This window comes from Sus scrofa, chromosome 11 (genome assembly GCF_054392235.1).
Source record: "Sus scrofa isolate SSC_HxYL_T2T_F1_AM1 chromosome 11, Sscrofa_HxYL_maternal_Yorkshire_Landrace_v2.0, whole genome shotgun sequence".
Taxonomy (NCBI): Eukaryota; Metazoa; Chordata; class Mammalia; order Artiodactyla; family Suidae; genus Sus; species Sus scrofa.
The window spans coordinates 7,249,067-7,264,395 of NC_139393.1; the positions used below are offsets into that span (position 1 = coordinate 7,249,067).

Below are 15,329 nucleotides of genomic sequence, written 5' to 3' on the forward strand. Positions count from 1 at the left end.
GTTCTCTGTGTCTGGGAGTCTGTTTCTGTTTTATAGACAGATTCATTTGTGCCATATTTTAGTCTACAAATACATGATATCATATAGTATTTGTCTTTCTCTTTCTGACTTACTTTACTTAGTATGATAATCTCTAGATCCACCCATGTTGCTACAAATGGCATTATTTCATTCTTTTTTATGGCTGAGTAGTATTCCATTGTGTATATGCACCACATCTTCTTAATCCATTCATCTGTCAATGGACATTTAGGTTGTTTCCATGTCTTGGCTGTTGCGAATAGTGCTGCTATGAACATAGGGGTGCATGTATCTTTTTGAATTGTAGTTTTGTCCAGATATATGCCCGGGAGTGGGATTGCTAGATCATATTGCTGGATCAACTATATTTAGTTTTCTGAGTAATGTCCTACTATTTTCCATAGCGGTTGTACCAATTTACATTCCCACCAACAGGGCGGGAGGGTTCCCATCTTTCCACACCTTCTCCAGCATTTGTTATTTGTAGACTTATTAACGATGGCCGTTCTGACTGGTGTGAGGTCATACCTCACTGTAGTTTTGATTTACATTTTTCACAGAACTAGAACAAATAATCCGAAAGTTTATATGGAACTATAGACGACCCAGATTTGCCAAAGCCATCCTGAGGGGAAAAAAACCAAGCAGGAGGCATAACTCTCCCAGACTTTATTACAAAGCTACAGTAGGAATTCCTGTTGTGGCACAGCAGAAATGAATCCGACTAGGAACCGTGAGGTTGAGGGTTCAATCCCTGGCCTCGCTCAATGGGTTAAGGATCTGGTGTTGCCATGAGCTGTGGTGTAGGTCAAAGACGTGAGTTGGATCTGGAGTTGCTGTGGCTGTGGTGTAGGCTGGCAGCTCCAGCTCCAATTCAGCCCCTAGCCTGGGAACCTCTGTATGCCACGAGCACAGCCAAAAAAAAAAAAAAAAAAAAAAAAGGCTACAGTCATCAAGACAGTGTGATACTGGTACCAAAACAGACATATGCATCAATGGAACAGAATAGAGAGCCCAGAAATAAACGCAGACACCTACAGTTGATTAATCTTCAACAAAGGAAGTAAAAATATAAAATAGGAAAAAGACAGTCTCTTCAGCAGGTGGCACTGGCAAAACTAAACAGGTGAATGTAAATCAATGAAACTAGAATGAACACACCCTCACACCATGCACAAAAATAAACTCAAAATGGCTTAAAGACTTAAACATAAGACATGACACCATCAAACTCCTAGAAGAGAACCCAGGCAAACATTCTCTGACATAAACTGTATAAATGTTTTCTTAGGTCAGTCTCCCAAAGCAGTAGAAATAAAAGCAAAAATAAATCAATGGGACCTAATCAAATTTATAAGCTTTTGTACAGCAAAGGAAACCATTAAACAAATAGAAACTAAAAGACTACAACCTACGGAACAGGAGAAGATAGTTGCAAATGATGCAACCGGCAAGGGCTTAATCTCCAAAGTATACAAACAATTCACACAACTCAACAACAACCAACCAACCCAGTCCAAAAACTGGCAGAAGACCTCAATAGACATTTCTGCAGAGAAAACATACGGATGGCCAGCAGGCACATGAAAAGATGCTCAGCATCACTAATTATCAGAGAAATGCACATCAGAATGGCTTTGCAGACCACTTGACATTAATGGTATCCACAAGGTACTCACCCACTTCTGGACTTTTGCAGAGAGGTTTTAAGAGATGCTTCTCCTCTAAATATCTCTGTAGATGCAAACCTACCACTTCTGATGACGTGTCCTTAGGCTCCGGGGTGAGGCTAGGAATACCATGTTTCTCTATAGGATGGTTTCTGATCCAGGGTCCCAGGGTGTTGGCAGTGGGGGCGGTGACCTGTCATTAAAACGAAAGATGTCCAGAATTATTGTCACTGGTGCCTAATCTGTGTCCAGAAAATATTCCAACACACGATAAGGGGGAGAGGAAACAAGTTATCTGGAATGCCAACGAATTCAGGACCAAGGGAAAGATCTGGGGTAAATCAGGCTGTGTTACTCCCTAAAATGAGCCCAATGGCCAGGCAGAATCACATAGTTGCCATAAGCAGCAACACAATGGTTGCAATGTTGTTAAAACCTTTGGAGTAATGGGCCACCCCTGATAAGCCTCTTCAAAAAGACCAGGTTTTTTTGTTTTGGGTTTTTTTTTTTTTTTTTCTTTTACATGGCTGCACTTGTAGCATCTGGAAGTTCCCAGGCTAGGGGACGAATCAGAGCTGCAGCTTCCAGCCTACACCACAGCCACAGAAACGCAGATCGGAGCTGCTTGTGGCAATTCTGGATCCTTAACCCACTGAGCAAGACTAGGGATCGAACCCGCATCCTCCCGGACACTATCTTGGGTTCTTAACCTGATAAGCCACAACAGGAACTTGGAAAAAGACCGGTTTTGATAGAGGCATGTTTTTTTGGCCAGAGCCCTGGGCCAAGGCTCTGAGTCTAAGCAGGGAACTCAATGTAGTTTATTATCTACATCTTTGACCTTATCAGCCTCTGAAAACAAAGCAGTGAACTTGTATGTTCAAGGCAGTGGAGAAACAGATACTCAGGTGCCCCGTTGTGCTCACGTCCACCACCAAGCCTTCCGCCTGGCACCCCTGCCCTCTCAAGAGTCCAGTTTCTCGGGGGCACCTCTGGGTCTGCCCACCTGGAACTGTCTCTCTCCCACTTCACTCACCTAATACCCTATCCATTTACTACCTGCGGCGCCACGAGAACGTTATTTAACTTCTCTGTGCCTCAGTTGCATTTTCTCTGAGAAGGACAAAATAATTGTCCTTAAGGCAGAAGCACGGTGAGGGTTATACGAGCGAAGTGCTTGGGCCCTGGCAGGTAGCCTGCATGTGATAAAGGTCAGCTGTGGTCACAGGAAATGTCACCCATGCTTCACGTGTCAGGTTCCTCCAATAAACCTCTCCTGATGCTCTTACTCAGGTCACGTGCCCTGCTGGGCGTTCACGTAGCACACGGTATGGGATCCCTGTATTAGTTTCAGGGACCACCTCCCACGTCTTCAAGAATACACCTCCCAGATTCTTGGTGTAGCCTCAGGACACACCCACAAACAAGACCAGCCATGAATAAACTCCCAAAGCCCTGGGCACAATTATTGATCCAGTGATAGGCAAGGACCAAAAAGAACCCTTTGACCAATTGAGGGGGTTGCTATGGCAACTGGGAGAAAGAGGAGTTCTCTTTTTATGGCATCTCGTGTACCATCTCGGTGCGGCCCTGGTCCAGCCATCCACCACTGTGTGCTAGAGGTACCAGGAGCTGAGCCATCTTTGCCAGTCAGAGAGCCTGCCTGCAAGGGAAGATGATGCAGCAGAAAGCAAAGGTCAGAGAGAGAGAGAGAGAGAGAGAGAGAGAGAGAGGGAGAGGCAGGGACCTGAGGTTGATGAGGACAGAGACTGAACTGCATTGTTGAAACCCCAGATTCAGCCAAGCCTGAATCCAGGGCTTTTATGCAGTCGGTCAATAGCCTCTTTTTCCTTCAACTAGCTTGATGTCTCTCTCTTGTTGTTAAGAGTCCTGATTAACACACATACTTCCCCATTCACAATGCCTAGCACATTTCACCCTCGCTAACTGTGTGCTACCTTCCCCCAGCGAGGCTGAGAGTCCATCATGGCGCGGCCCTGGTCCAGCCGTCCACCACTCTGTGCTAAGCAGGGTGCCTGCCCAGAGGAGGCATTCACACATTTGTTAAGTGATGAATGATGGATGACCAGAGGGGATTCCAGAGGAGACACACAGATCCCACACGAAGCACTGATGGGATGGATAAAGCCCCCCAGCTTTTCTCAACTCCTCCCCCACTGGATACAGATTAGAAATCTTAAGACCCCCAGACAGCTCATCATTTCAGAGTCTCCCATTCCCTTCATTGTTTAGAGAAACTGATGCCCTGAGGTTGTGGCAGTTTGAAGATCAGGGGCCCCAGTCCCAAGATATTCGGCTCTACTCGGGAGAGATGCGGGTATTTCTGGGGAGGTGCTCTTCGGCCCATTGTCATCATCTCACCAGACCGTCAGCTTTTTGAAAACTCCCAAAGATAAATCCTGGTATTCTCATTCACCAGTTCCCCCAGACAGTAGGAGACGGAGGATAAGCCATCGTGACTTCTTTCTTGAAGATTGTTTTTTTGTGCAGGTCACAAGCAACCGTAACGTTAAATGGTCAAAGACAGAAACCATAGCCACTTCTCTGTGTTTATCGAGAATCACTCAATGGCAGGGAATCCATACCTGATTCAAGCAACTGAAGGAAATCAGTTAGCTTTATTGTTAACTGCAGACTTGAGGATTGGCCAGATGTACGTATGGCTGGAGCCAAGTCCTCGAAGTGTGTCTCATTCTCTCCACCGCAGAGTTTTCTTGATGAAAACTGGGCTAAAGGATGCAGTCTGAGCAAACTGGCTATAGAGAAACGCTCTGCCTCTTCAATGCCGGCCTTGAACCAGACTGGTGGACTTTGCCCCTTAGGCTGAGTTGTTCTCCAGAAGCTTCCTCAGGCTCCCCTGCCAACCCTCTTCAGGCAGCCCAGCCCCACCCGCTCCACTAGATCAAGCTTGATAACAGCATAGCATAAAGCCAGGACCACTGCCGTGCTTGTCTGACAAAGAATATTTTTATCTTACTAGGTTTCCTATGTAAGGGTCACCAGACAGTTTCATTCATTAGTTATCCTGAAGAGCATAGGTTGGCTGGGAGGTGTTTGAATTGGTTGCCACAAAGAGCAAAGCAGTACACATTTCTTCTGTCAAAATATTCTTTCTCTGGGAGACAGAGGTGCGTTGATTTGCTTATCTCTGTTCCTATAAAACTCTTAAGTGTTTAAACTTCTGTGCATAAAATGTTGATGAAACCGTCAAAAGAACTGCTGACCTGCGCATTGACTATGGGGAGCATTGTTTCAAGTGAAGGAGAAAATACCTCCATTGACTCTACAGAGACTGATGTGTTTGCGGTGTCTGCTGACCATTCCTCGGTCCCGAAGATTCCTTCCCAGTCATGGGCCATGTTGCCAGTCCAAAGGCAGAGTTAGTTGCACATAGCTGCTGGCAGATGCAATGACACTGCAGCAGGCCGTCACCCTTGGTCGCCCTTGATGAGTACATGAGCTGCGGCCAGATTTCCGTTCCCTCACCTCACAAGCACGCCCCTGTCCTGCCTTCTGACACCTGTCACCACTGCCCCTCATCTGTGCATCCTTCCTCCCACTCCTTTCCAGCAATGATTTCCATCCACCCGTCGCAAAGAATCACTCAAGATAGAGCAACACAGGGGCCTTCTTCTCCAACACTTGTACATTTCCTCACGGTGAGCTGGCCTTCCAGACAGGCAGCAGCGTGCTGCCAACGCAGGAGAGCACGTAGGTAGCCTGGAAACCTTGTTTACCTCTTGCAGTCACGACACCCTTGTTTTCCCGGTGCCGAAACTCACGCAGAGACAAAGCACCAAGGTCCAAAGCAAACATTTGTCAGATGAAACCAATGACAATTGAAAAAAAAAAAAAAAAAAAAAACCCAGAAGACATTCATTCTGCGAGGAGGACCGTCGGGTTGTTTTGGTTTTGCTGTGGCAGAGCAGGTGACAACTGGCGATCACTACTTTTGCCGTCCTCTCCTGTGTGGCAGGTACTTGACAATAAGAATGAACAAACCAGTCCAGCCCCCAGGTCAGTGTCTGGCGGGGAGCAGGCTGCTGGTGCATCCTGGCTGGACATCGTGTGCCCACTCCCCTTTGCCAGCTCTGCTAGAACCCTGGCACCCACGCTGGGGGCTTCTCCTGTGCTTTCTCCCTCCAAACACAGCAAAAGGACATATACCTTCCTTGCTCTTTGACAGGTAGTTCAACAGATGAGTCTTTCAGGATGTTAGTAGGGGACTAATTGATTACATGTGCTTTTTAACTGGGGCTTCCTGAAGAAATACTTGAAAACCAGTCAGCCCCACCATTTCACTTTCTAAACCCTTTATACCTGCTTTGCCACTTAACTCAGAGACATCCCATAAGGTGAGGGTCTTAATTTTCTGAAGTTCTTTTTTTGTCGTCGTTATTTATCTATCTCTTTATTATTGTTCTTTCCCCAATACAATTTTTTCCCCTACTGGACAGCATAGTGACCCAGTCACACATACATGTACACATTCTTTTTCCTCCCATTCTCATGCTCCGTCCTAAGTGACTAGACATAGTTCTCAGTGCTACACAGCAAGATCTCATTGCTAATCCACTGGAAACCAAAGTTCTCAAGGCGTGACTCGTTTGCCCAAAGGACTTCAAAGTCCAAGCCCAGGCCCTCCCACCACGCTCTGCCCCAAAGCTCAACTCAGGTCTACCTGAGATCACACACTTAGCTGAAAAGATATTTGAAGAAATAACAGGCAAAAGTTTCCACATTTGATGAAAAAGATCTATTTGTAGATGCGAGAAGGTCAGCAAAGCAGAAGCAGGACCAATACAAATAAAACCACTGTAGTCAAAGTGCAGAAGCCAAAGAGAAGCTCTTTAAAGCAGCCAGAGGGGGAGGAAAGAGACACATCACGAAGACAAAGCATGGATTCTCAGCAGAGACTCGGGGGCCAGAACACAACGGATGCCATTTGTAAAAACAAACAAAAGTCAAGGTGTCAACCCAGAATTCTGTATTTGGTGAGAATGATTCTGGGAGTGAAAGAAAGACATTTTCAATAAATGGGAACTGTGAGCCCTTGCAGCATTCTTAGCGCTAAAGATGCTCTTCAGGCTGCAGGGCAAGTGCCATGGATTGAACTTGGATCCGCAGACAGGAAAGGGAAGCGCGGTGTCCCAGACCCGGTCGAGGTGACGCGCGCTTGGACATCTGGAGGCAGCAGTTTGGGGCTGAATAAGGGAGTTCGGGGAAAATAGCAACAACCAAAATGTTTTAAAGTAATGAAGCAATGTCATACACCACAGCTCACGGCAATGCTGGATCCTCAACCCACTAAGCGAAGCCAGGGATTGAACCCGTGTCTTCATGGATGCTAGTTGGGTTTGTTACCGCTGAGCCATGACGGGCACACCCTGGCCTTTTTATCTTATACGTTATAACTGGAAGCTTGTACGTTTCGATTGCCTTCACTCATTTAACCCTCCCCACATCTGACAAACACCAATCTGTTCTCTGTATCTGTGAGTTCAAGTTTTGTTTTGTGTGGTTTTGTTTAGAGTCCACATATAAGTGAGATACTGTATTTGTCTTTCTCTGTCTTAACACGTAGCTTAATGCCTTCACGGTCCATCTGTGTTCTTGTAAATGGCAGAATTTCCTTCTTTGGGGCCATATCATATCCTATCATATATATATTGGGGTATATATATATACACCCCATTTTTTTATCCATTTGTTAGCTGGTGGACACTTAACATCGCTTCCATGTCCTGGCTGTTATAAGTGATGCTACAGTGAACACGGCATGCAGGTGTCTCATCATCATAGTGATTTCATTTCCTCTGGATAAATACCCAGAAGTCAAATTACTGAATCATATGGCAGCTCTATTTTTCATTCTTTGAGGAGCCTCCATGCCGTTTTCCATTGTGGCTGCACCAGTGTACATTCCCACCAAGAGGGCACCACAGCTTCTTTTCTCCGCATCCTCAACAACACTTGTTATTTCTTGTCTTTTTGATAATAGCCGTTCTGGGTCATTGCTTGCTCTTCTTTTGTCTCTTGTGGACAGCGTATAATTGGATTTAAAAAAAAATCCATTCTTTCAACTCTACTTTTTAATTTAACATAATTACTAGCTGGGTAGGGTTTTTGTATGTCATTTTAACATTTCTCTTCTTTATGTTATGTCTTTCCCCTTTATTTCTTCATTTTTGCCTGCCTGTTCAGATCTTCTGTGGAGCCCCTCTAGTAATGTTTTCATTACAGTGTTTATACTTTTCAACTCCATAATTTCAATTTAAAAGAATAATTTCTGGAATCCCATTGTAGCTCAGCAGATTAAGAACCCGATACAGTGTCATTGAGGATGGGGGTTCGATCCCACAAGCTCTGGCATAGGTTGCACATGCGGCTCTCATCCCTCATTGCTGTGGCTGGGGGGGGGGCGGGTAGGCTGGCTGCTGCAGCTCCAATTCGACCCCTAGACCAGGAACTTGCATATGCCCTTAAAAGAAAAATAGTAATCATTTCTATCTCTTTATTGATATACTTTATTTTGTGAGATAGCATTCTCATGCTTCACTTCTTTCAGTGTGGGTCCCCATACGATTGATGACTTTTAAGTTTTTGTCCATTACATCCAACACATGCCCTTTCTCAGGGACAGTTTATTGTGAGTGCCTTTTTCTCCCTATGAAAAGATTCTTTCCTGAGTTTGTTTGTGGGGGTTTTTTTCCCTTGGATGTCTTATGATTTTTTTTTTTTTTTTTTGCTGAAAACTGCACATTTTGGATAATATGATATGATAATCACAGATAAAAGATTCTCTCCTTTCCAAGATTTTTTTTTTTGTCTTTTGTCTTTTTTTTGGGGGGGGGGGTCTTTTTGCCATTTCTTTGGGCCGCTCCCGCGGCATATGGAGGTTCCCAGGCTAGGGGTCGAATCGGAGCTGCAGCCACTGGCCTACGCCAGAGCCACAGCAACGCGGGATCCAAGCCGCGTCTGCAACCTACACCACAGCTCACGGCAACGCCAGATCGTTAACCCACGGAGCAAGGGCAGGGACCGAACCCGCAACCTCATGGTTCCTAGTCGGATTCGTTAATCACTGCGCCACGACGGAAACTCCCCAAGATTTTTTGATGTTGTTGCTGCTCTCTGCTTATGTGTTCAGTGACTTTCCTGGACAAATTTTGTAAAGTCTGTATTCTTTGTCATATATGGCCATTGACATCTCTGCTACTTAGCTTAGTGTTCAGCTAATGGTTGCACAAGGATTTCCTTATATGTCTTGAACCAGTAAGTCTCTCATCCTTTCTCTGGGGCCTCTGGGTGTGTTGGGACACGCTTGCCAAGCTCCCGCAGGTAGTTTATAGCTCTGCATCAGCCTTTACCTCTTGCTTGTGCAGGCACTCAGGGTCAGCCAGAATTGAGGGTTCCAGGACTTCTCAACTGTTTCGTAGGCACAGACACAGCTGGAGGTATATAGAAACTTTCGAAAGCACCCTACGTATAGCACGTTTCCAGTTTTTCCTTTTAAGTTCTTTTTTCATAGCCTTCTGTTAGCCTCAGCTTGTAATTCTTCCTTAAGCAATCGTGAGGGTAACCAATTATTGCCGATTTTTTGGACAAATATCCTGTTGTTCGGGCTGTTCCCATAGCGGGAGCTCTAACGCACAGCAAGGAAAGACAAGCCCTGAAAATGGAACTTTCCAGCAGGCTGGCCCTTTGAGGGCCTCTGCATTCATTCTGCCCCCTCTAGTGGCTGCTAGGTCTCAGGGCTACTGTCTTCGTTTTCAAGGCTCCTACAGAGAGCATCATCTCTGCAAAGCTTTGATAGCATCTCTTGATTGATGAAAGTACTAGACTAAATTAAGGACTTCCTCTTATCAAAGACGCTGCTAAGAGAATCAGAGGGGAGGACAAGGAGTGGAAGGGGGTATTTTTAATACGTATGACCAACAAAGGATTGGTACCAACCTGTAAGATTAAAGAGCAGGTGAGACATAGATGAATACAAACTTTAGTGAAATGAAGGAATTGTCTGGAGCACCATCCAAATAGACAGAAGCAAAATATAGAACTCTACTAAACAGCAAGTAGTTAAGAGTAGAAAGTTCTAGCTTATATAAAGAGAGAGTTTTCAGAGACATAGGAATAGGATTCTCTTTTATTCTTTTTTTTTTTCCAGAAATACTGCTAGATTTAAACTCTCGAATATCTGAATTTAAATGAACTTCAAGTAGGGAAAAAAAATCCACAACTAGAAACAACATAGGGAAACGATAGGACAAGAAAGACAAAAAGATCTTAAAAGCATAGAGGGGAAAAAAAGCTAGAAACCTACAAAAAATGGCAATGAAAGTAAAATCTTAATTTTCAGTAGTCATGGGCTCAGCGTCAGCAGCTTATTCTCAGTGCTCTCAGAGACACTAAAGAGTTACACACAATTCTCTACCCACTGAAACCATCTTTAAGAACAAAGATCAGGACTTCTCATCGTGGCACACTGGAAAGGAATCTGACTAGGAACCATGAGGTTGCAGGTTTGATCCCTGGTCTTGCTCGTGGGTTAAGGATCCAGTGTTGCCATGAGCTGTGGTGTAGGTCACAGACTCAGCTTTGATCTGGCATGGCTGTGGCTGTGGCTGTGGCTGGCGGCTACAGCTCTGATTAGACCCCTAGCCTGGGAACCTCCATATGCTAAGGGTGTGGCCCTAAAAGGATAAAAGACCAAAAAAAAAAAAAAAAAAAAGGAATAAAGGTCAAATGAACACATTTTCTAACTTAAAAACTAGGAGTGTTTTCCTGGAGTTCCCTGGTGGCTCAGTGGGCTAAGAATCCAGTGTTGTCACTGCTGTGCCTGAAGTTGCTGCCATGGCCCAGGTTCAATCCCTGGCCTAGGAACTTTTGTACACAGTGGATGTGGCCTGAGAAAAAAAACTAGGAGTGGATTTTTCTCTTAAAGACACTCATTAAGGGAAATATTAAAAGATATATGGAAAAAATACCTTGGATGGAATGTCTGAGGGACAAGAAGAAACTGTGAGCAGACATTGGTAAATATAGGTAAAACAGATGTTATAAAATAATAAAAGTCCTATCTAATTTAAGGGTGGGGTCATCAAGTAGGACTAAAATCCTGAACAACTGGGCAGGTGGTCCGATGTGAGTGGGCTTAGTGGTTAAGAGAACAGATAGATGCTAAAAGCAGATGGCCTCAGTTTGAATCCTGACTCTGGCACTAATTATCTGGTACTTCTTGACATGCTTTAAGGCAAATTCATCTCTGTATGTCTATTTATTTCTCTTACTATGAGGATAGTAATAGTATTGCTCATAGGGTTATTGTGGTGCTTAAATTAGTTAATACATATAAACCACTTAGAATAGTGCTTGATACACAGCAAGTACTCTCTAAGTCTGAGCTGTGATTCTCACTAAAGCATTCGAAGTTCCTTGTGTTGTCTGGTAAAATACAGAATCATGGTGAGACACTTTTATCAAACTTCTTTTGACAGCAGTAATTGAGAAAATAAAAATACCATTAGCACACTTTTTTAAATTGATTCATCAATTTGCACCCTACTAACTTAAACCACATAGACGTTTCAAAAATTGATCAATCTACAACATAATTCCAAGACATGAAAATCAACCAGGTTGTGGCAGACACTGCTAGTTGCCTTTCCAATGTCCAGCCTGCCTTTCTTACACATGGAACACTGGTCTCCTGCAGATGTGACTGTGTCCAGCTAAGGTACCCACTCTCCCAGACGTCTTTAGAGTTATATGGCTGTAGGACCTAGTCCAGATCATGGAGATTTAAGAGGAAATCACTGCGTTGGACTCTGGAAAATCTATGAGATGCCTTATGCCTTTACACCTAATATGCCTTGAACCAATATGTTTCCATCCTTTGGCTGTGTGTGTGCTACCCATGCCTTCAGAGATCCAACAAGCTGTGGACAGCTCTGCCTTAGCACTCGCTTCTTGATTGCACGGAGCCTGAAGGTCAGCCACAGGTAAATCGTTATGGCTTTCTCTGGTTTTCATGGTCATGTGTGCAGCCCTGGGTGTGAACACAGTCCTGCACCTGAATGTGGCCTTTGAGATTCCCAGGAGTATACAGGAGATTTTAAATGTCCCTCACAAACTGTATCCCAAATAATCTATTTATTCAAAGAAAATTCACTAAAAATTTCTGGGACTTTAAAAGTGGACTTTGGACAGTTTGTTTCCAAAAATTGGCCCAGAAGAATAATAAAGTGGAATTTTCTATTTCATCAAAATGACAGTAATTAGAATACGATGGCATTATTCAGAAACACAGAGCGTGATGGGGAAAAAAGTCCAGAGATAAACACAACACACACCCGCACTTTTCATGATATAGGCTGCATTTTAAATTAGCAGGGATAAAAATGAATTATTCCATAAATAGATTGGAATGATTGACAATTCACTTAGGAAAATCATAGATCTTTATGTCATTCCTTACCCAAGAATAAAATGCCAAATAGTTAAAAATTATATATACTACTATGAATGTGTTAAAAATCGTGGCCTGGGGAAGGAATTTTCCATGACAAAGGAAAAAAGGAAACAAGGGCAACTCTTGACAATTTGACGACGGAAGAGTAAAACACTGCCTCATAGTGAAAGTCACCACAAAATCAAATTAAAGGCAAACAGCAGGCTCTCATCCGTTTTTATATAATATACAACAGGAAAAGAAAATTAAAATTAAGTAATGGGATTCTATTTTCGCCAATTAAATTGGCAAAAAATCTTTTTAAAGTTTTTCGGGGGTCGATAGCATACCACGTTAGTGTGGGTGTGAAGACACGGTCATACGCACCTTCCCTGTTAGGGAGAGTAGTAACTGGTGGAGCTATTTAGGAAGGCAGATTTAATGAAATTGTTACTTCACCCTAATAGAGCATTTTCACTGCTAGAAACCTGTACTGTAGAACACTGCCACGTGCGCAAAGATGTATCTGTAGGAGGTTGTTCGTTTACGATGCTCAAGGCTTGGAATGTGAATGTCCATCAATCACGTGTGTGCGTGTGCATGCGTGTGTGTGTGTGTGTGTGTGTGTGTGTGCGCGTGCGAGCGTGTGCTGGCACATGTGTGTAAAAAGAGGAAAGGGGTCATAGAGAGAAAGCGGAGGCTGCAGTCAAGAGTCAAATTGCTTTACCATTATTTTGGATGATGAGTTTTTTTTCTTTAGACTTTTTTGGTGACGCCGAGGGGAGACGGGACAGCTTGACTTCGTGGGTAAATACACCACAAGAGGGGTTCCATATTTTATAGCATATGCTTTTGTATTGTTTACATTTTTTCAAGTGACTTTTTAAAAATAACAAAAAAGAAAAAAGCAAGCTATGGAACTGTGTGCTACATTCCCGTTAGGGTTAAAGAACCCTACAGAAATAGCTATATGTTTGTTTACATGTTATAAATGTCTGGCAAGAATACACACTCAGCTGCGATGGGGAGGCAGGGGGAGATGGGACGGAGGCTTTTATGTGCTCTGTGCTTCCGATCTGTTTGGTGTTTTTACAAGTTTGTATTATGCTTTTGAAATGAAAAAATGAATCTATACATAAAATACATGCCAATAAAGGGAAGAGGGAGAAAGCCAAGCATTTTCAAGCTCAGAAGGAAAAAAAAGGAGGTGTTTTCAGGATTGGGGGGGAGTGAGGAGACAGGAGTGACTCAAGGGCAGGAGGGACGTGGGTCGGAGGGACGTGGGTCGGGCTCCTGTGATATCTGGGGGAGGGGAGGGGTGTTCCATGGGCACAGCGTGCCCCTCCCTGCGGTGGAGGTGAGAGGCCGGGCACAGGGAGGGAGAAGAGACAGGGATTTGGAGACAGAAGTTGGGCTCCAGCTGGAAGAGCCAGGAATGGAGCGCGCCCTGAGTAACTGCCGCAGGGAAGGGACGAGTTCTCATTTGCAGACGTGGGCTCCTTACGTCATCAGTGATTGTATTTCCTTGAAAACCAAGATCGTTTTCTTCAGTTAGAAACGTGTCCTTTACAACATGGCCGTAGGCCACCTGTGCCTCAGCTAACAGGATTCCCAGTGGACGACCCGTCCAAGCCATCGGCTCTCTTAATCTCTGTTTTCCTCTATTTACACCAGGACTGGGGATTTACTTTTTGCCATAGAAGAAGGTGAATGATATCAGAGAAGAGAAAAATGTGTATGTGACAAATTCAAGTGAGATAATAATCCGATTTTATTTATTTTTATTTTGTCTTTGTAGGGCTGCGCCCATGGCACATGGAGGTTCCCAGGCGAGGAGTCGAATCAGAGCTGTAGCCACCGGCCTACACCACAGCCACAGCAACACCAGATCCGAGATGCGTCTGCCACCTACACCCCAGCTCATGGCAACGCTGGATCCTTAATCCACTGAGTGAGGCCAGGGATCAAACCTGCATCCTCATGGTTCCTAGTCGGATTCGTTTCCGCTGAGCCACGATGGGAACTCCAATAATCCGATGTCAGCTTACGGAAGACTGACTGCGAAAACGCACAGTAAGCTTGCTGTTTGTGTAAAATATCCTTAAAACCCGTGCAAAAATCTCTGCAGTCTTCCCAGATGTGATGCATAAAGGAATCATAAGAGCGCCTGCTGAGTTCAAACCAGCGAACCCAGGATGAGTTTGAGTTTGAATATCCAGAGGACTTAAAAAGAGCCAGGCTCATGCTGATGGAACCACGTCTGGGGTCTTTGGTGGTGTTTTGTTTATTACTCCCTTTGAGTAAGAAGACAATTATTACATCTTTGGCTCTTCAAAAATCTTCTCCACTTATTGTTGTCTGATGCAATGGGCCAGCGTGTTCTGATCCACGGAAAGGGTGAGGCATGCAGGAGGGGGGCCACGGCATCCCCTCTCTCAGCCTTCTGGGCACGGGTGAAGGGCTTTTGAAATCATGCAACGTGAGGCTGTGAACTGCACCAACCCAGATCGCGTTTTTGGAAAGTCTGTGTGTTATGGCAGCGTCTCACGTAGTTGGCTTTATTCCAAAGCCAGGCACCCCATCCTGTTCTCACGCTTGTCATCTGTTGGACTGCAAACAGGCCCAACTCGATTCTCAAAGAAAAGTGGACAACCTGAGGTTTTGAAATAGGAAAAGCTTAAAAAAATAAAACCACAATGAGAAGATGTCCTAAGATGCCATTCAGGGTGGCTGGATGTTGGTGCCCAGCAAAGCCTCGAGTGTTTGAGCTGCAACATGTGGGAACCAGCAGAGGTAATGGATGGTCTGGAGAACGATGAGATCATAAGGCCAGAAGTTTTAGGGCCACAGCAGATTGTCTTTCCTTTCAAAAGGTGAATTTTCAGGAAGAATTCTGCGTCTAACACATGGCATGGGATCTGACACCTCTTCTGCCACAGGGTCAGCTTAACTCCCTCTGAGGCTGTGACGTCTCTGTGTCTCGAGGCCTTGGGAATTCCTAACGTCCAGTCCAGCTCCCGACGGCTGAACTTCCGTGGTGAACTTGATCTCATTTGCAAATCCAGGGTAGCAAGTTAACATCACGGAGTGGTGTGCAGCAGAGCTGTAATGATTCAAACCAGCAGGAATGGCAAAACTTCAGATGAAGACGCAGGCTCCTGTGTGCT

General features: G+C 44.5%; 1 protein-coding gene across 1 annotated transcript in view; it reads right to left on the reverse strand.

The window, feature by feature from the left end:
* Window positions 1-15,329, reverse strand: part of LOC146398501 (uncharacterized) — an 85,403-nt gene that overhangs the window by 4,783 nt on the left and 65,291 nt on the right. Inside the window, exon 5 of the mRNA XM_084981399.1 lies at window positions 1,701-1,884. The gene's annotated coding sequence lies outside the window, so the exon portion shown is untranslated. The remainder of the gene's footprint in view (window positions 1-1,700; window positions 1,885-15,329) is intronic.